This window comes from Pagrus major, chromosome 23 (assembly GCF_040436345.1).
Source record: "Pagrus major chromosome 23, Pma_NU_1.0".
NCBI classification, from domain to species: Eukaryota; Metazoa; Chordata; class Actinopteri; order Spariformes; family Sparidae; genus Pagrus; species Pagrus major.
This window is the reverse complement of record NC_133237.1, coordinates 468,650-489,910: the sequence shown is the minus strand read 5'-3', so window position 1 is coordinate 489,910 and position 21,261 is coordinate 468,650. Positions and strand designations below refer to the sequence as shown.

General features: G+C 42.3%; 1 long non-coding RNA gene across 1 annotated transcript; it reads right to left on the bottom strand.

Moving 5' to 3' along the window:
• Positions 1-19,824: 19,824 nt before the first annotated feature.
• Positions 19,825-20,513, bottom strand: LOC141020192 (uncharacterized). Its single transcript, XR_012180800.1, has 2 exons — positions 20,443-20,513; positions 19,825-20,344 (listed from the first exon to the last, which is right to left on the bottom strand). It is a non-coding gene; the product is annotated as an uncharacterized lncRNA (long non-coding RNA).
• Between the last annotated feature and the right edge of the window lie 748 nt (positions 20,514-21,261).

Sequence of the window (21,261 nt, the reverse complement as noted above, 5' to 3'; positions counted from 1 at the left end):
CCTCTATGGATCAAAAATTTATAAGAGCAAGAGTCATAAAAAAAAATAGAGAGGCACTGTGGTCACTGGGCCACAGGGGAACTGCAAGCAAGGCTGAGTAGCACCACCATATCCAGGTCTGTTATACTTTCATGTAAGGACTTCTGTGGTCAAGTAAGCAGTCATGTATAATAAGCAATGTCTGGTTAGACTTTTAGAATAAAGCTTGCTGACAAACAGTTTACATATTCTGACATATTATGACTTTTGGACTGTTATTAAATTCGTCAAATTGTTTGGTTAGGATTAGGCACAAAAACTACTTGGTTAGGTTAAGGAAAAGATCGTCAGTGATGTAACGTAACTTAAAAACAGATCACTCCTGACTATTGGTCCCAAACGGGATGTGAACACCCAGGTCATCGGAAGGAAAGTCAAGTGTATGACCCATCCACCCACCCCTCCAATTTGGACCATTCTTGCTCTTCATACTACTGCACTAGACATAGGGGTTACTGCACTGTCAAACTTACAAGTGTAGGCCACTGACCAGGCTGCTGAGAAGAATGGAAATCACATCAATACCCTCTTACTCTTCAAGAACTTGACTCTTGGTTTGAAAGAAGGTCTCTGTAAAGGGTATTTAGTGAAGTTGACGAAGCCATCAAAAGAGACAGAATTGTCACTTATGAAAATATTAGAAAAAAACTTGTTTTTGATTATAAATCGCCTGCCGTGCAAACTAGCCTTCTTCCTCCCATGTGTAGACTGAAAATCATCAGACATACTGACTACTAACAACAAATGATAGGCATATTACGCGTGCATTGTATTTGGTGTATACTGAAAAAATGGAAATGGTGAGTTGTTCAGTTTACAAATGTAGCCGGGACATTCTGCAAACCCCGACTACACTGCGTGGTGTTCTGGTGCGCAATCAGGCGCTGGACATGGGCACATCATGTTGAACTCAGGTATATTCCTGTTCAGATCTGTTTGAATCCAGAAAGAGCAAAATGTTGTCACATAGCTTCTATCTTCACAACAACATGCCTCTCGCAGTCGAGCTCTGTGCAGACTGACATAATTTTGAGTGTAACTCATAACATATCAATAAAAAAGTACAATAAAATATAACTAAATTTCAAATATTGCTCTGTGTCTCTAATTACATGACATTCAATTACATTGAATATACATCTCAAGGCCTAGCCTACATTAATACCCTGAAATTCAAAATGGCCTATTACAGTGTGTTTGTCAATGACTGACATAAAATTCACAAAAAACAGTCTACAGCACCCATGGCAGTCATGAAAAATGTACTACACAACAATCACCTCAAACAATAATTCTAAGATAAATAACACATTTACTGAATGTGGCAATAGGAGTACAGCACATATAAACATACCTGTTTGAATCCAGAAAGAGCAAAATGTTGTCACATAGCTTCTATCTTCACAACAACACACCTAACATGAGAAAAAGACAAGCTCAGACGTGTATCCCAGGAGAAGATAGTATGGCGGACAACACAACTAATAAATACAGCACACCCAATGCCAAGAATTGTGAATTTGCAAACAGCAGAACAACTGAGGGATTTTGGTAAAATTAGCACATATTACATTTAAACACATATCAGAAACAAAAGCTACAAAAAGAATATTGTCTGTCATGTCTTCTGTCTGTTACACAAACATGCATATAGTGAATACAATAGAATTAATTTATGGTTCTCTCTCAGACATGTTTTGATCTTGTAGAACTAGTTGAATCTTGACGGATGCAAAGTCTACTAGTCTCAGTCATGTTGAGATGACTCAAACTCCTGCTGTGAGTTTCAAAGTTTCAAATCACTAGTGCAGGCAGATCCCTCTTTGTTTGTGTGTCGCTCGGTCGCTCACAGCTGGATGTAAATACCGGTGTGTATCTATCGCGAGTCTCGTTCATCTTGTCTGGCGCGGCTTCCGTAGTGCAGACGGTTGTGAGTGAGAGTCGCGTGCACGTGGGAGCGTGCCTCCAGACAAATATAGTATAGTGACTGTTTAGGCTAGAAAAATTTACTAAAAGACGTTGTTTCGAGTAAACTCTGGATGTCGCCACTTCAGGACACTTGGATTGCAGCGGACGAGCAGTATGGAGGAATATTACAAAGTTTTTGTTTAGTTTTATGAACCTTTTTGTCTCGGGCACATTGACGCCCATTATATGGATTTTTGCTGCCAGAGGGTACCCCCGCGGGTCTCCAGCTGCACTTTGAGGAATAAGAAACTACACCGGACTTCTCATCAGCATGAGGGTGAGTCGATAATGACTGAATTTCGTTCTAGAGTGAACTATTCCTTTAAATAGCTTTTAAAGCCTTAGCTGTAACATGTGTGTCATGAAATGTGTGCAGAAGATGTGCTGTAGAGTTCATGCAACAGTGTCAAACTACTCATTTTCTCTTCTTTTGATTTAGGACTGCATTTTAAGGTGGTTGATAATTAATTAGATGGTAATCTTCACTAAGCAGTTGGGAAACAAAATCAATTCAAAAATAACATTTATTTTAGTTATTGTCATTCAGGCATAATGACCAAAATAGCTTAATTGTATTGAATGTTTAAAAGTTTACATGCCTTACTTAACCACTGCTGTATGGTATTTTTATGTCTGTTATTATTATTATTCTTTTTTTTTCAGACAAAAGCCAAATTTGAATTACCACCATCCACTGCATTCAGGATGTACAACCTCACAGGCTGCTGAAGAGATTTGTGAGAGAGGACAGAGAACCAAAACACTAGAGATCAATATGGCAGCCACGGCTAATGTAAGAGTGGTTTCTGAGTAAAACAACACAACACTGTTCTGTTGCTGCACACATCGCTGCTAATACGACTGAGAAATAAGAATTCTAACCTGCTGGGTTTTTTTTTGCTGATCTCTGTCTTGACCAGGACGACAATGTTTTGGATGAGAGGCATGGGACCCAGTACTGTCTTTACTACATCTACTATGTGTACTACAACTACTACATGTGTTACGAGATGAGTCTATTTCTATTAAGGATCAGTTTTTTGAGATTTTATGTGTCCTCTCTTCTCAAGCTCTAAATACTACAATAGTCACCAGTTAAATGCCTTTTCCCTGTTAGTACAACACTCAAAGGCCACATTCAGGTTGAAGGAGTTGTTGGTGCCTCTAATCATTCCTCCTTTCCACACTGGCTTCCTCTGACCATAATGTAATGTAGAGATGGGAGACAGAATAAGAAGTCCTCATTCTTCGCAAAAAATACATCCTAAGCTTCAGCTCTATGAAATAGACAGAGTATATTTAGTATATTACTGAGCCCTCAGCAGTCTGACTCAGACAATATAGTGGGTATTTTCATCCTTGCAGTCATTCTATTCTTATAGGTTTGTTGTCACTGTCACAAAGATGATTTGGAACCGAAAACTTGAATTTTTTCAGAAATTAATTTCTGACTTAGATTGTTGAAGCCTTGTATTAACTTTATCTCGAATAGAAGGAATGATGACACACACCAATGACTCTTTCAGCCTGAATATGGCCTGTGAGTGTGGTTCATGTTTATGTGTGTGCACATTCCTGACTCTATCTGACTTGAATGTTGAATGCTGACATTTAATCTCATCTTGTTTTATTTTGTGAATTTAGATCGTTCAGGTCACAGATCATGAAGCTCTCATCCAGGGGTCTTATTGAGCAGCTCACAGTGGGGATACATGTTATGAAAGACAAAGATATCAGTGTCTACCTCAACAAGGACCCTGATGATCTGGTGCAAGAGTGCATGTTACATTTAACAACACTGACTCTTGGCATCTGAAAAAAATTGAAGTACAAATTGTATTCCTTATGAGACAGCAGTGGTTGATATGGCTGTAAGATGGAAACGTTTGGTGATGTAGAAAACTGATGTCACCAGGTTGAAACACTTGCATTTGAAGTGTAGTGTTTTTCCTAGCTGAGAATATTTGACATTTTATGTGATTTTTTTTATTTGCACATTCAATGTTGCAAATATTTGCTGTTTTTCCAGGTTCTGGAATAAAGGTTGTAACTGTTGCATGTTTTTGCAAACTGTTCCATTATTTTTAACAGGGAAAAAGTGTTTAATGTATCGCTCTTTGCGTCCCATCCCCACCTCCATCTCCTCCATCTCTGCTGGTGCGGACCCTTTTACAATCTCCACATCCTGCTGACTTGCAAGTTTATTTCTAATACCATCCAGTCAGTTACTCCTCTCACACATGCTCACTTACTATTGCTTGTCTTTAACTGGGGCTGATATCAGCTGCTCACATCAGCTGCCCACATCTATCCAATAGCATGGCAACACAGCTTCACTGTTAGCCTATCATGTTGTTGCTGTCTTTTTAAATTTAATTGTATAATAATTAAAAGAAAAAAGATTGTCTCTCTGCCTCTAGTTAATTCATGCTGCTGTTTTGCACGCACATCCACGCATCATGTTTTGCTGTCAATTCAGTTCAAATCGACACAAATATAAAATATTTACATACTGAAATAAACTTTAATAATTAAAGATTTTAGGCTGCCACTACCTTTGTTATATCCAATCTGGTCCAATGGCAAGAAAGAAAATTCATCCCACAACCTGAGATGATGATACAAAAAATTAACCTTTATTGAAAATACAAGTTCATTGAAACTACAACTAGGAACCCTGAATTAAAATGGCCTTAGAGAGGTCAACACAACTAAGCCAAGGTGCCCAACTTACAACCTTAAAATACAGCCCCGCAAGTGAATTAGGAAAACTTTACACACACCCTTAAAGGAATAGTTCACTCTAGAACGAAATTCAGTCATTATCGACTCACCCCCTAATGCCAATGATAAGTCTGGTGTAGTTTCTTATTCCTCAAAGTGCAGCGAGTCGATAATGACTGAATTTTGTTTTAGAGTGAACTATTCCTTTAAGAGAACACTGCACACCAAAGCACAGCAATCAGCACACTGCACTGTAGTTTTTGAAGCTATATTAATGATGTATTTCCAATAGGTTTCCAGGCTAGGACATTTCCAGAGCATATGAAGCAAGTCCCCCTCACAGGTTCTACATCTCTGACAATTTGGAGAGGAGTTGTGGTGTATTTTGTGCAGTCTATATGGAGTATAATAAGTTCTATTAAAAATATTAAACTGTATTTGTCTGTGTTTTGTTGAGATTAGTGCTGATTGAGAGATTTCAAGGATATTACATCAGTCATTGTCGTCGTATCTTGTGTTAAGATCTGATTCCCATTTATTCTTTGTTTTAATCCTATTATATATTGTAAGGTTATTATTTAAAATAACATAAATAGCAGATATCAATCCCTTACTAGTGTTTAATGTTTCACACATTAAATGTTTTTCAAACGGGGATTCCGGGGGGATATGAGGAAAGTCTGAACTGTTATTGCAGATCCAGTGTCTAATTTGAACATATTTAAATAAATTATGTTTTGGGAGTTTGAATTTGTCAGTTGTTGAAAGTTTGTAAATTTACCTTGGATATATAGATCTTCAACTGTTTTTATGCCCTTACTAACCCAATTGCTCAATATTCCATCTGTAATCTGATGGGAAATGTAGGGATTATCATATAGAGGAGTTTTACGACACAGAGAGATGTTTAGCCCGATGACAGCATGAGCTTCACGCCATGCAGAGAAAGAGTTCAAAATGATAGGGTTCTTAGTAATGTTTAAGAGTATTTTCTTAGAAGTTAGGAAAGGAAGAGACTTCAACGGAACATGTTTTAATTGGTGTTGTTCAATAGGAAACCATCTTGCCACACATTTGTCCCCTTGTAGCCAGCACCATACTGAGCGAAACTGAGCTGCAAGGTAATAGCATCTAAAATTGGGAAGATTTAACCCTCCTTTAGAGTATGGGGCCTGAAGAGTTGATAGTTTGACTCTGGGGGCTTTACCTTTCCAAAGAAAACTACATAAAGATTTATTTAGGTCATCAAAGAAAGATTTGGGTACTTTAAATGGGATGCATTGGAAAAGATATAAGAATTTGAGGAGGATGCACATCTTAATTAAATTAACTCTGCCAATTAGTGATAGCGGAAGGTCCCTCCAGTTTTGTAAGTCTATTTTAACCTGGTTTAAGAGATTGATATAGTTTTCTTTAAAGGTTTTATCTACAGAAGTTTGAATTTCTATGCCCAAGTATTTAAGTCCACTGGGGTGCCATTGCAAAGGTTTGGTTAAGTTCTTGATATAGTTGTCCTGTATATTTAAGGGCAGGACCTCACTTTTTGCAAGATTTAGTTTATAGCCAGAAGCTGCACTGTACTGTTGGAAAAAATGTAAGAGGGGGAGAGAGAGTTTGCAGGATCAGCCACAAAGGTTAATAGGTCATCTGCATACAAAGCCAATTTATGCTCACTCGTTCCAAATCTAATACCAGTAATTGTGTTGTTAGAGCGAATAGCAATAGCCAGAGGTTCCATGGCTATCAAAAATAACAATGGAGAGCAGGGGCAGCCCTGACGAACCCCCCTGGATAGTGAGAAGATATCCAATAAGACCCCATTTGTAAAAATTTGTGCTTTGGGGCCATTAAACAGTGTTTTAATGTAGTGAATAAATTTAGTTCCAAAATTCATCACTTCAAGAGTTTGAAAGACAAAGCTGGGTTCGATCCTGTTGAACGCCTTTTCTGCGTCCATTGACAGTATTAGCATGGGGTCCTTTTGTGAGTGGGCTGCTTCAATTATATGAAAAAGTCTGCGCACATTGTCCGATCCATATCGATTTTTAACAAAGCCTGTCTGATCAGAGAAAAAACTGTAGACCTGCACAAGGCTGGGATGGGCTACAGGACAATAGGCAAGCAGCTTGGTGAGAAAGCAACAACTGTTGGCGCAATTATTAGAAAATGGAAGAAGTTCAAGATGACGGTCAATCTCACCTCATGGGGCATCGATGATCATGAGGAAGGTGAGGGATCAGCCCAGAACTACACGGCAGGACCTGGTCAATGACCTGAAGAGCGCTGGGACCACAGTCTCAAAGAAAACCATTAGTAACACACTACGCCATCATGGATTAAAATCCTGCAGCGCACACAAGGTCCCCCTGCTCAAGCCAGCTCATGTCCAGGCCCATCTGAAGTTTGCCAATGACCATCTGGATGATCCAGAGGAGGAATGGGAGAAGGTCATGTGGTCTGATGAGACAAAAATAGAGCTTTTTGGTCTAAACTCCACTCGCCGTGTTTGGAGGAAGAAGAAGGATGAGTACAACCCCAAGAACACCATCCCAACCGTGAAGCATGGAGGTGGAAACATCATTCTTTGGGGATGCTTTTCTGCAAAGGGGACAGGACGACTGCACCGTATTGAGGGGAGGATGGATGGGGCCATGTATCGTGAGATCTTGGCCAACAACCTCCTTCCCTCAGTAAGAGCACTGAAGATGGGTCGTGGCTGGGTCTTCCAGCATGACAACGACCCGAAACACTGAGCCAGGGCAACTAAGGAGTGGTTCCGTAAGAAGCATCTCAAGGTCCTGGAGTGGCCTAGCCAGTCTCCAGACCTGAACCCAATAGAAAATCTTTGGAGGGAGCTGAAAGTCCATATTGCCCAGCGACAGCCCCAAAATCTGACGGATCTGGAGAAGATCTGTATGGAGGAGTGGGCCAAAATCCCTGCTGCAGTGTGTGCAAACCTGGTCAAGAACTACAGGAAACGTCTGATCTCTGTATTTGCAAACAAAGGTTTCTGTACCAAATATGAAGTTCTGTTTTTCTGATGTATCAAATACTTATGTCATGCAATAAAATGCAAATTAATTACTTAAAAATCATACAATGTGATTTTCTGGATTTTTGTTTTAGATTCCATCTCTCACAGTTGAAGAGTACCTATGATAAAAATTACAGACTTTTACATGCTTTGTAAGTGGGAAAACCTGCAAAATCGGCAGTGTATCAAATACTTGTTCTCCCCACTGTATTAGCAAGTGTAACCCTATTGGAGTTCAATTCACCCTTAACTAAGATAAATCTTCCATTACTATCTTTTTCTATTGATATTAATTTGAAGTTCAATTTTTTATTAATAAGGATGGCAACCCCCCTAGCTTTTGTGTTGAATGAGGAGTGGAAGACGCGTCCCACCCAATCTCTCCTTAGTTTGACATGTTCTGCATCGGAAAGGTGAGTTTCTTGAATAAATGAAACATTAATGGACTGTCTCTTTAAATACGTCAAAATTTTTCTCCTCTTAATTGGAGAATAGTTTCCCCTGACATTCAAAGAAATTAAGTTTAGTTGGCTAGTCATACCTTAGCAGCAGATGCGACTTAAGTATGTTGGGAGCCTCAGTGCTTACATATAAAATGAAAGTTATGTGAGTAACAATCCTTTTAAGTGAAAATCGTACCAAACCCCCATATGAGACCCACCCATTGGTACCCTTAACACTAAACATCCCCACTGGGAAGGAAACTCTCTACTCTCTCTACACGACCTCTCAACAGTTAGAAGATATATTAAGCATCAAACCATGGTGCAAATTCTAAGAACCAGTTACATATCGAGAAGAGGAGAAATAAATACATTTAAAAAAAAATTTAAAAAATAAATAAATAATTATTAGAATATAAGGCATGAACACGAGATTTGGTAACTCAGCGTGAAGTAGACTTGAAGTATAACATAGTCCAGTGGCTTATATGGGGAGTGCCATGTAGAAGGGGAACAAAGTTAAATAATAAATAAAGTAAATGAAATAATAATAACTATTATAATATTAGCAACATTAACAGCCAATAAATAACTAAGAAGGGTGGTCGAAGTAAGTAAATGTTGGTGGATATGAGAAATAAGGGGAGCGAGAAAAAGAGGTATAGATAAATAAATAAAAATAAAGTGAACATATGTTTCAGTCTTTGTCCCTCTTTGTAGTCCGCATATTAACTTATGCGTATCCTCCCCTCCGCGTCACAGCAGTACAGGAGGAACAGCCAGGTGGGAGTCCTCTGGTGCGTACACTGTTGTGACATCTCAGCTGCTCGGTCAGTTGTTATTGTCAATAGTTTTCAAAAAGTCCGCCGCTGCAGAAGGTGATGCAAACCACCTGATGTTGCCCTCATGCGTAATCTAGTTTGGCTGGATGATTTAACATCCTTAAAGGCGGCTTTAAGGCATTGCAGACTGGGACTGCAGTCTGGGTAGATGTAAACCCTGCTGTTACCGTAGTGAATCTCTCCCTTTGTCTGGCAAGACGCATTATTTTCTCCTTGTTCTTAAAGTTGAGGAGCTTTGCGATCATGGGTCTCGGCTCGGCGCGTCTCCTCTGCCGGCGGGGGGTTTTCCCAGGCGGTGAGCTCTCTCGCAGGTAATGGGGGTAGGAAAGTTTTCGATACCAAGGATTTCCGGTATGGCTTGCTCCAAAAATCACGCAGCATCGCGGCCTTCAGCCTCCTCGGGGAGGCCGAGTACGCGGATGTTGTTATGCCGGCTCCTGTTCTCTAAGTCGTCCACTTTATCTTTGAGGGACTACACCTCCTTCTCCAGTCTCCTAATGTGCGTGGTGGCATCTTTAATGTTGTCCTCATTTGCTGATATGCGTCCCTCCATTTCTTCGACTTGTTCAGCTAGTGTTGACATCGCCGTTTCAATTTTAGAGAGTGAGGACTGGATGGAAGTTGTTTTAGCATCTATCTGTCTTGATATCTCTTCCTTGCTTTCCTGAATGGCTGCTATCACTGCATCAAGAGTAGGGCTTCTGCTTAGACAGCGGTGTAATATCCTTAAGACCCCTTAAGTTATACTGTGCGCCACTACAAAGAGACAATTCTTTCTAGATTTTTAGTATCATGGTTTTGAAAAGTTTAACGGAAAATAAAAGCAACTGTTGAGGTACGCCTGTGGACCTCACGCTTGCATGTCCTCCCTCGCTGGCTGCAAACCGGAAGCCAACATGAAGCTTCTTGATTTAAGGTCAACTGAGACCCATCTGCCAGAGCCTTTTATTGGATATGAGGCACATCCACTCTCGAAAAGCTTGGAAAAAATCATCCCGTGGCAAAGTCTTTCAATATGAAGGTATGGTATACAGTGTAGCTTGTTTACACAGATTTTGTTTGAAATAACTGTACACATTTCAAAAAACTTTTTTTCTTTTTTAATATCAAAAGAAATACAGAAAAAATAAACTATGGTCTTAAACTAACCTCCATTTACTGTATGTCTCTCTGTGTTACCCAAGTGTCACCCTTATTACGATGTTATAACAGAGCACAGGTAAGTAATAGTCAATGGTAAGAGATGGACCAGTACAGAAGACTATAAGCTAGTGAGAGCCATTAAGGTTGAGTAATGAAAAGACACAGGCAATGGTTTAAGGTTTTTTGTGTGGCCACTTGTTATTATTAACCAATAACACAATGAAAATACAACAGTTGTTGCAAGGCATTCAATGAAAAATAACAAACTAAAATAATAAAGCCGGCAAAATAAAACCCTTTGTGTCCCAAAGTTACCGTTGGGGCCCTTTGTTTCTTCGGATCCGTGTCAAGTATGTCAGTGTATCAGTGTATGTTTGTTCTGTCCTACCACACAGTCCGTGAGGAAGGGGGAATGAAGGAATTCGTCTCCACTCTCAGTTCAGTATCAGTAGTTTCAATGCGGCTCGCCACCCAGCTCACGCTGGGAATCTACGGATCTGGGTTCTGGAAACAATCTCTGGATCTCTGGAACTTCACACGAAACCAGCTGAAGTTCTCCACTGGACGGTGGGATGTGGATCATCTAATGATGTCACAGGACAAAAAAAACCTGACCTACAAAGAGGCCAAAGGAAATCCAAATTGCAATGTTGATTATCACTAATCAATAATAATGCTTCACATCAATTGGATTAAATTATCATCAAGCTCTCAACAGGTTCAGTCTAAGTTGTACAACAAAAAATCTTCAATTCAAATATTAACTTAGTTATGTAACCATAAATATATCTGTATAAATAAAGTGCATTTAATAACTAAATTCAAGTACTGTAACTGCGTTAATAACTGTTTAAGGACCTGAAACAGTCTTAGTTACACTAGTAATACAGAAAATATCATTTTACAAAAATAAAAAATTATTGCATAGTACCCTTTAATTTTTTGTAGAAAACTGCATTAAATTCAGAGAAACTCATGGTAATTTAGAGGCATTAAGGCCTATTGTGCTTATATGTCTCCCCTTGCACCGGTATCAGTGAGAAACTGCACCAAACATTCACCTCTACATTTACCATAAGCACACACACACATACATATAGTCTCACCATCATCTTATTTTTTCAACACTGAACGACAGTTTAGAAAAATATTCTGAAGTAAACAGCTATAAAACACAATAAAACGATAATTTACATATGACACCAAATGAGCTAAGTGGCTATACTACACAAGTCAATGGGCCATTAGCATCACAACACAGTCTATGGTGGCTATAGCACCATTAGCACCTTTTTTCATGGCTATCTGTGCAGATTAACGCGACTTTTAGCTGCTTTACACACAACCAAACAGGTTACACATGAATATAAAATGCATTCCTGGTTAACCAAACAGGTTAAAGGGTATTTTCACTCACCGAGTGATCAAGCTAGGAGCACTGTTTCAGCATTTACCCTCGCCAGGTCGGCGGAAATCATCCGGTCTCACAGAGCTCTACAAAGTTTAAATGTTAACAATATACCGGTTAACCAGTGCTTAACATCATCAAGAATTACTGCAACTCAGTTTGGAACATTATTTTCATGTCTTACCCCGTGGATGGCAACAGGTTTACTCGCGGTTTGGTTCAGGTAGCACATGAAGCAGCAGAGGTAAACATGACCGCAAAAACCGGAAGAGAAAACCGGACGTGACCCTACGAGGTCAGTCACCTGAGCCCACAGGGGTTCACTGATTGGGTCGCTCTACGTAGCCCTCTGCAGCAACTCTATTTTTTTCCTTTTTCTCTCTATTTCTCCTTTTCTCCATTTTAACCACTTTTAACCCAGGTTTTAACAGTTGTTGGTGCATATAAATTAATTTCAATGAATTATCAATATATTTCAAAATAAAACGAACTATTTATGAATCATTTATTTATTCCAAAATAAAATAAACTGCTTTTAGAATTTTTAATGACTTTTTTCAATAAATTGTTTCTGTCACAAATAAAAAGAAATTATTTTAAAGGGATAGTTTCAACAAAATAATGTCACTTTATAGCCTGGGCTACACCCTCCCCTCCTGATCTTATGTACGTCTCTGTACATGCTAGCAGTCAAATGTAATTTATCTGAGTGGGCAAGTCAGGGGGGTATAGAGGGTTTTCTTCTTCACTTAGAGCATCGGCCAGTGCTGTGGTTAATCCATGAAAGAACGATTTAACCACCGTGACGAAGGGATTCCCAAGTTCAGCATAGTCAAGTCGTTTTGGCGGATGTCTTGTCCTCTCTGATCTCCTGACAGAGGTATCCATTCCTGTCTCTCTCTCAGTCTCCTCTTCACTCTTGGTTTCCATTTGATCCAACTCATCCTTTCTTTCCTCCTCAGATTCTCCACTTCCAGCCCCAAATATCTCCTCTTCACTCCTTGACACATCAGGGAGCGCCGGAATCTGTTCATCGTGGACACCACATGGCTGGATGACATTATCATCAGGTAAGTTCTTTTTTTCTACAGGGCATACATTTTCAGGTAAGTCACTTTCAGTTTGGTCTGTTTCGTGTATTCGTTCAGGTGAGTTGACTTGTTCAGGTAGGTTGACTTGTTCGGGTTCGTTGACTTGTTCAGGTAGGTTGACTTGTTCGGGTTCGTTGACTTGTTCAGGTAGGTTGACTTGTTCGGGTAGGTTCTGCATGGATAGCTCATCTCTGTCCTCGGCAGGGGGCTCGGATGCCGGAGAATCAGAGAGAACTGGAGCAGATGACACATCCGGTTCATATGACTGTCTGATCGCACATGGAGGATTCCTCAACATGTAAGTCTCATTGACATTGGGCTCTGGTGTTTGGAAAGGGAAAAACATCAGAGTGTCTCCAATTTCCGAGTCAGAGCTTTCCTCCTCTTCCTCGCTTTCAGCGGGGGGAAACTGTCTTGTCCTAGGTCTTCTGACCGGGGGCTGTTTGACAGGTTCATTCGTCACAGTTGCAGACAGAAAGCCACAAGGGAGGAGCAGGTCGCGATGTAGGGTGCGCACTGGCCCATCTTTGCCCTCCGGCTTGACTGTGTAAACAGGCATGTCACCAGCTTTCCTGAGAACAATGTAGACATCATCCTCCCACTTGTTTGCTAGTTTATGCTTTCCGCGCAGCTTGACATTACGAACAAGGATCCTATCACCCACTTCCAAGGATGAGTCTACAACTTGTCTGTCAAACCGGGTCTTATTTCGATCAGCATTCTTTTGTGCATTGGAGGTTGCAATCCTGTAACTCTGCTCCAAGCGACATTTTAGGTCTTTGACGTACTGGGAATGAGAGACCTTATTGGTGTTGGTGGGCAGCCCAAAGGCTAGGTCGATGGGAAGCCTGGGTCGTCTCCCAAACATCAATTCATAGGGGGAAAATCCGGTCGTGTCATTTTTGGTGCAATTATAGGCATGCACGAGAGGTTTCACGAAGTCTTTCCAATGCAGTTTGTCAGGTTGACTTAATGTCCCAAGCATTTGGAGGAGCGTACGATTGAACCTCTCAACCGGATTTCCTCTGGGATGGTATGGTGTAGTATGCACTTTCTTTATCCCAGCGAGTTCACAGAGCTCCCTTATTGTGTGCGACTCAAAGTCTGGGCCCTGATCGCTGAGTATTCGCTCCGGGAAGCCGTAATGCACTATGAAATTAACTATGGCTAGCGCATACTTTGTGAAGTGATCGGTAATGACTAATACATCCTTTGTGTTGGACCGATCTGGCTCCAAGGATAAGAAGTCAATACACAAGAGTTCCAGAGGCCGACAAGTCTTTATGTTGACCAGCGGAGCAGCTCTCTCCGGGAGAGTTTTACGGCGGACACATCGCTCGCAGGTCTTGATCAGTTTTTCAACGGCCATATACATTTTTGGCCAGTAGAATCTAGCTCTTACTAGATCGACTGTCCGCTCGACTCCAAGATGACCCATTCCATTGTGGAGGCTCTGCAGGGCTGTTGCTCTTAACTCCTCAGGGAGCACCAACTGGAAGGTGATATCGGGTCCGTCTTGCCGCTGGCGATAGAGCACTCCATTCCGTAGCTCCAGCCTATTGAGCTCACGTAGTAGCAGAGGGAGCTCAGGCAGCTCTGCTCTGAGGGTGCGGGGTGGGGTTTTACCAGTCTCCATTTGCACAATCACTTCATTGATTGCAAGATCCAATCTCTGTTTTTTCCTTAGTTCCTCTTCAGAAAATGAGGGTACAAAAGGAAACCCCTCCACTTGCTCTTCCTGAAAACAGTCTGGAATGGCTGTGGGCTGAAGAGAAAGGGATTCAACTAGAGTCAACGCAGGGCTGGAGCCTTCAGCCTTGGCACCTCCGACACTGGTGACCATGTGCCGATCACATATAGCTTGAATCACTTCTTGAGGAACAGTGTGAGGTGTGTCAGCATCACTCAGATGGTACAAAGCAAATTGCCGGATTCTCTCACTTTCTTTTTGTGATACAGGGTCATCCTCTGGTGGGCCGTGAGAACGGCGGGACAAGGCGTCGGCGTCCAAGTTCCGCTTGCCAGCTCTGTACTGAAGTTGGAAAGAGAAAGTCGACAGGCTGGACAGCCACCGGTAGCCTGTTGCGTCAAGCTTGGCCGAGGTTAACAGGTAGGTCAACGGGTTACTATCGGTAACCACTGTGAAGTCCGTGCCATAAAGATAATCCGAAAACTTTTCTGTAACCGCCCACTTTAGGGCCAGAAATTCGAGTTTATGGGCAGGGTACTTCCGTTCGCTTTTTGAGAGCCCACGGCTAGCAAACGCTATAACTCTCGGCTGGCCATCCTGTACCTGGTACAGCGCAGCCCCCATGCCGAGGGTGCTGGCGTCTGTATGTAGGACATACGGAAGCTGGGGGTCCGCGAAACCCAACACCGGAGCTGACGTCAACTTCTGGATTATCAGGTCGAAGGCTTCCTGACTGTTAATTAGGAGGTTACAAGGTGTGGATAGTACTCGCCCTGGGGTGTCGATCAAAACACACTGGACAGGAGTCAGGATGCAGCTTTAACCTTTTACTGAGATAGTCTTCAGTACAGCACAACAATACAGCAGACCCACTGAATGTACAGCAAAGCAGTTATCTAGGCGTGTGTGTATGTGTGGTCTGCAATAGGAAAGGATATAAACATAAATCAGCATATTAGTAGTAACAGAAATAATAATCTCAAATATTGCACTGACCAGGTTACAGGTAAACTTAAACACTAATCCAACTGTATATTCAGTTATATTCAAACAGGAATAGCACACATGCATTCGCTGTATATAAACAGAAAACGGCCGCATAACAACAGCTTATTAGCCAAAGCAGCGATACCTTCACGTACAATATAGACCGTTCATAATCACGGGAGAAATAACACACATAACTTACTGTCTGTTCATCTACGCACACAGGAACAGGGCCGCCAGATAACAGAGGAGACAGTCTTTACACCGCTGAAGTCCTGCTCGTAACTCGAGCGAAAGTGAAAGAAAACATGAACTTATCACGTCCTCCCCGAGTGATCTCTCCAGCCGCGTCTCACTCGGGTGCACTCGGACGAGCTCGGGTCCACTCGGGTCCGCTCGCACGTTCAGGTGCGCTCGTGCCTGCGCGCCAGTTATGGCCTTTATTACACTGACACTGGAGCGTCCATCTTTGATGAAAGGGCTCTTTTGGGTTGTAATATTCTCAGTCTGTGGGTTTCTTAGGTTTTTTGTTTCCCTTCCTAAGGGGTGGATAACCGGAGGTTAGCTCAGTTAGGGGCCTGATGACATGGGAATACCCCTGAATGAACCGTCTGTAATACCCTGCGAAACCTAAAAAGGACTGAAGTTCCTTTAGGTTGGTGGGGACAGGCCAAGTCGTCAGGGCTTTTACTTTCTCCGGGTCTGTCTCTACACCCTTCTCAGAAACTACATGACCGAGATATCTGACAGAGGTCTGAAAAAATTTACACTTCCCTGGCGCTAACTTCAGCCCGTATTCCTTCAGCCGTTGTAAGACACGTTTCAGGCGCTGTTCGTGCTCCTCCAGGGAAGATGAAAAAATAATCAGGTCGTCAATGAACACTAAAACCTCTTTAAGGTTCATCTCTCCAACACACTTTTCCATCAATCGTTGGAATGTTGATGGCGCATTTGTAATACCCTGGGGCATTCTATTGAACTCCCAAAATCCTAGGGGGCAAACAAACGCTGTCTTCTGCTTGTCTGATTCTTCCATTTCGATCTGATAATACCCTGATTTAAGATCTAAAACAGAGAACCACTTCGACCCAGCCAGAGCAGAGAATGCGTCTTCGAGCTTCGGGAGAGCATACGCATCTTTAATTGTCTGAAGGTTTAACTTCCTGAAGTCTATACAAAGACGAACCGAACCATCCTTCTTCCTGACAACTACGATAGGAGATGCGAACGGGGACTCAGACTCTTGAATAACCCCTGAATCAAGGAGCTCCTGTAGGTGCTGTCTCACTGCATCTACATCATGGGGGTGTATCGGACGCGGTCTGAACTTGAAAGGTGTTTCATCACTGAGTTTGATACGGTGTTTGACTTTGTATGTCCAAAATCCAGGTCGTGATGGGAAAAGACGTCTGGCATGGAGTTCAACATGTTTGTTACCCGCTCCTTCCACTCGGGGGGTAAAGGTGAGTCTCCAAAATCAAAACTCAGTTTTGTGGTCTGAGGGGACTCCTTTTGCGTGTCAGGTGGGTTTGGTTCCTTAGCTGTTTGTTCTTTGTGTAACACTCTCACAACAGCATTAACATCTGCCAATATTGTCTTGGACGGAATTGTAATGTCATGTTCTGTTTCATTTTTCAAAACAACAGGTAGGTGGCAAGGTTGTTTCGTTGGCAAGCTGACCAAGCTAGCTGTGACCAGGAGGCCGCTGGGTAAAGAAGAGGCTGATGGCTGTTTAATGATGACGTACTTATCAGAATGAGCACTAGAGACATTAGCCATGCCTTGGAAGATGACTGTCTGTCCTGCTGGAACAACCTCAGGTGTCTTTCCAACCATCTTCGCCCAGCCAAGGCTACTACTGGTGGAGCTTGTCTGACGCAGTTGGAGGATTTTGAGGACGGCCCTATAGCCATAAGGCAATGGCTGAAAGGTGGAATGATTCGGGTCCTCTTGAAGGTCAGCATACAGGGCATCAAGAGTATTGGTGCCAATAAGTACCTGCACATGGACTGCAGATCGGAGGTGGGGGATAACCAACGCCAAAGTGTGGACTTCCATGTCTGTCCCTACGAAGTCTTTAGGAAATGTAACAGAGAGCTCAATGTATCCTAAGTAGGGGACTAATTGGCCGTTGGCACCCTCAACGTCAAGAAGATCACCTAAGGGATGAATGGTCAGATCTGGCAGGTGCTGCTCATAAAAAGACTGGGGCACCGTGGTCACCTGCGAACCTGTGTCTAGAAGACAAGTAGTGTCTTTTCCTGCAATAGTTACCTGAGCTGTGGTTTTAGTTCCCACAAGGCCACGAGGAAGTGTACTGGGCTTCCTCTTATTTTGAGTTCTCTTCCAGGCAGTTTTCTCAATCGTGGGACTGGATTTGCCAGGTGTCACTCCCATATGTCCCTCTATGGGAGCAGATATTAGTTTAAATGTGCCTGATCGCCAAGGGAATTAGAGGACTCCCATGCAGCCTGCCTTTCTCTGAGCTGTTTTTTCTTTGCTGCAACGAGGGAAGGGTTTGGCTCATTGTCAGAAGCCGAGACTATATGACCATCCTCCCCACATTGGAAACAGTACCAAGGGCGTGGCTTGCTGCTCAGTTTGATAGAGGGGCTCTGCCGACTTATTCCTTTCTTTTTCATGAGGTGAGTATCGGCTTTGGCACTGGAGGCAAGGGACTTTGCTTTCTGTTTAGGCAGTTTCTGTTTTTGACTCTCAACTGTCATGCTGTTAAGTTGGGCACTAATGTCTGCTATTTGTTTCCTCAGCATCTCGACTTCAGTGCAGTGATCAGACTCAGTTGTGGCATGTGCCGTTTGTAGATGAGACATGACACGCTGTTTGCTGGCACTATAAGCAGGCTTGGTGCTGCCCAGATGTTGCTTCATACGACTCATTTTCGCTGCCTGCTTATCCTCTTCTGTCCTTAACAGCAGCAACAGTTCTGCAAAGGATGGCGGATTCCTCTTCCTTTGTTCAAGCTGAAGGTCGACTATTAAGGAATTTTCCCAGCAACCGCGGCAGAATTGCTTTAAAAGTTGCTGGTCAAAGTCGTGAGAGGACACACCACCACGTCTCATAGTTGTGCTCAGTGCCACATGCAACCTCTGCAAAAAAGCGGATGGCTTCTCCCCATCATTTTGAAGTGTACTCATGAATCTGGCATACAGTTCATCGCCATCTTCAACTGCTCCATAGGCAGAGTCCAGTAGTTCAAGATAGGCCAAAGGTTTAGCCTGTGGGCCAAGATGCTTAGTCATCTCAGAAGCAGGAGGGAGGAGACTATCAAGGATGCGATGAGTGCAGTGTGAGTCGGAAACTGAGGGATCCTTCATGAGGACTTCAACACTGGTACGCCACGTGTCGTAATCCGCTTCGTTACTAGGACGTGGGCATTTCCCTGAGAAAGCTCGAAGCCTACCTGGTGTAGAAAGGTGTGATGGGCCTTCACTGCTGCGGACAACATGTTCAACCACCACTCGTTGAATACTTGGGGGATTCACGTCGATGGTGGGCTGGGTCGTGTTACCAATGACAACTGGGGGAGTCGGCGACGAAGTTAACTCGGTCAGGTTTTTTGTGAGGATCGAAGGGGCATGAGGCTGAACCTCATCGTGAGAAGGTTTCCTACCTGCAGGATCAGAAGAGTCGACGAAAGGAGGGCGCGGAGAGGATGAGACATTTTCCTGGTCAGATGGTTCCGTTTGGGAGAGTGGGCTCTGCTCAGGTGAGGGTTTTGGGTGAGGCTGAGGAGAAGGGGACAGTGTGCTAGCTGTAGACAAAGCAAGATGTGTCAGCTCTTCTTTCAGCATCTGCTCTAAAGAAGTTCCACTTAGCTTGGCAATGTCATACAGTTGTTCCATGTATGTTCTGGTAGCCTTGCTTCAAGCATCTAGTGTGTAAACACTTGCCAAACTTTTCACTTCATACACAGTGCTGGTCTGGGTGGGGCTTTGAAGCTTAAGGGGCAACAGGGGCTCTAAGGCTTCCATAGCAGTGCTTTGTGTGAATTCCACAATGATGTGTCCGTGGAAATCTGATTTAGGATCATCTATGCGGAAAAAATGTTTGATGGAACCATATTTCTGAAGGTAAGTGGATACTTCATCATCACTATCTGTGTCAGTTAACCCACTAACCACTACAGCACAGGGGATTTCAACTGATTCCTGCATTACTATTTCCATTTTGCCGTGTCTAACTTTTTCTAATTTTTTTTTTTTTTTTTTTTTGAAATGTACCTTTAATTGTAACAACTTGTACACACAAAATAAAATTGACAATTACACACTCAACAGGGCTCTCCTGGCTGGCTCGCCAAATCTGTCACCCTTATTACGATGTTATAACAGAGCACAGGTAAGTAATAGTCAATGGTAAGAGATGGACCAGTACAGAAGACTATAAGCTAGTGAGAGCCATTAAGGTTGAGTAATGAAAAGACACAGGCAATGGTTTAAGGTTTTTTGTGTGGCCACTTGTTATTATTAACCAATAACACAATGAAAATACAACAGTTGTTGCAAGGCATTCAATGAAAAATAACAAACTAAAATAATAAAGCCGGCAAAATAAAACCCTTTGTGTCCCAAAGTTACCGTTGGGGCCCTTTGTTTCTTCGGATCCGTGTCAAGTATGTCAGTGTATCAGTGTATGTTTGTTCTGTCCTACCACACAGTCCGTGAGGAAGGGGGAATGAAGGAATTCGTCTCCACTCTCAGTTCAGTATCAGTAGTTTCAATGCGGCTCGCCACCCAGCTCACGCTGGGAATCTACGGATATGGGTTCTGGAAACAATCTCTGGATCTCTGGAACTTCACACGAAACCAGCTGAAGTTCTCCACTGGACGGTGGGATGTGGATCATCTAATGATGTCACAGGACAAAAAAAACCTGACCGAGTGATCAAGCTAGGAGCACTGTTTCAGCATTTACCCTCGCCAGGTCGGCGGAAATCATCCGGTCTCACAGAGCTCTACAAAGTTTAAATGTTAACAATATACCGGTCAACCAGTGCTTAACATCATCAAGAATTACTACAACTCAGTTTGGAACATTATTTTCATGTCTTACCCCGTGGATGGCAACAGGTTTACTCGCGGTTTGGTTCAGGTAGCACATGAAGCAGCAGAGGTAAACATGACCGCAAAAACCAGAAGAGAAAACCAGACGTGACCCTACGAGGTCAGTCACCTGAGCCCACAGGGGTTCACTGATTGGGTCGCTCTACGTAGCCCTCTGCAGCAACTCTATTTTTTTCCTTTTTCTCTCTATTTCTCCTTTTCTCCATTTTAACCACTTTTAACCCAGGTTTTAACAGTTGTTGGTGCATATAAATTAATTTCAATGAATTATCAATATATTTCAAAATAAAACGAACTATTTATGAATCATTTATCATTTTATCACTTTTTTCAATAAATTGTTTCTGTCACAAATAAAAAGAAATTATTTTAAAGGGATAGTTTCAACAAAATAATGTCACTTTATAGCCTGGGCTACACAAGTATTTGTCTTCATTATAACAGGTTATCCAAGCCTACACCAGATGTGCCATAGATCTGCAAGCAAAACTGCCTCTGGACAATCCAGTTCTGAGGACCCTGTCATGCTTGGACCCGAATGCCCGGGGAAGTCAACACATCATTCCTCACCTAGAGAAATTGCCGGACATGTTTCCAGCTGTGAAGCTTACAGAAGAGGAGAAAGCTGGTTTTCATCATGAATTATACAGGTGTGTGTAATTGTCAGAAGATGCCATTCATGCATATAATGCTATTTTATGACATGAGAAAAGAATTTCCATTTGAGATGTGCTCTACCATACAATAGTATGTGGTCACACACACGCACAGACACACACACACACACACACACAGACAGACAAGTTAT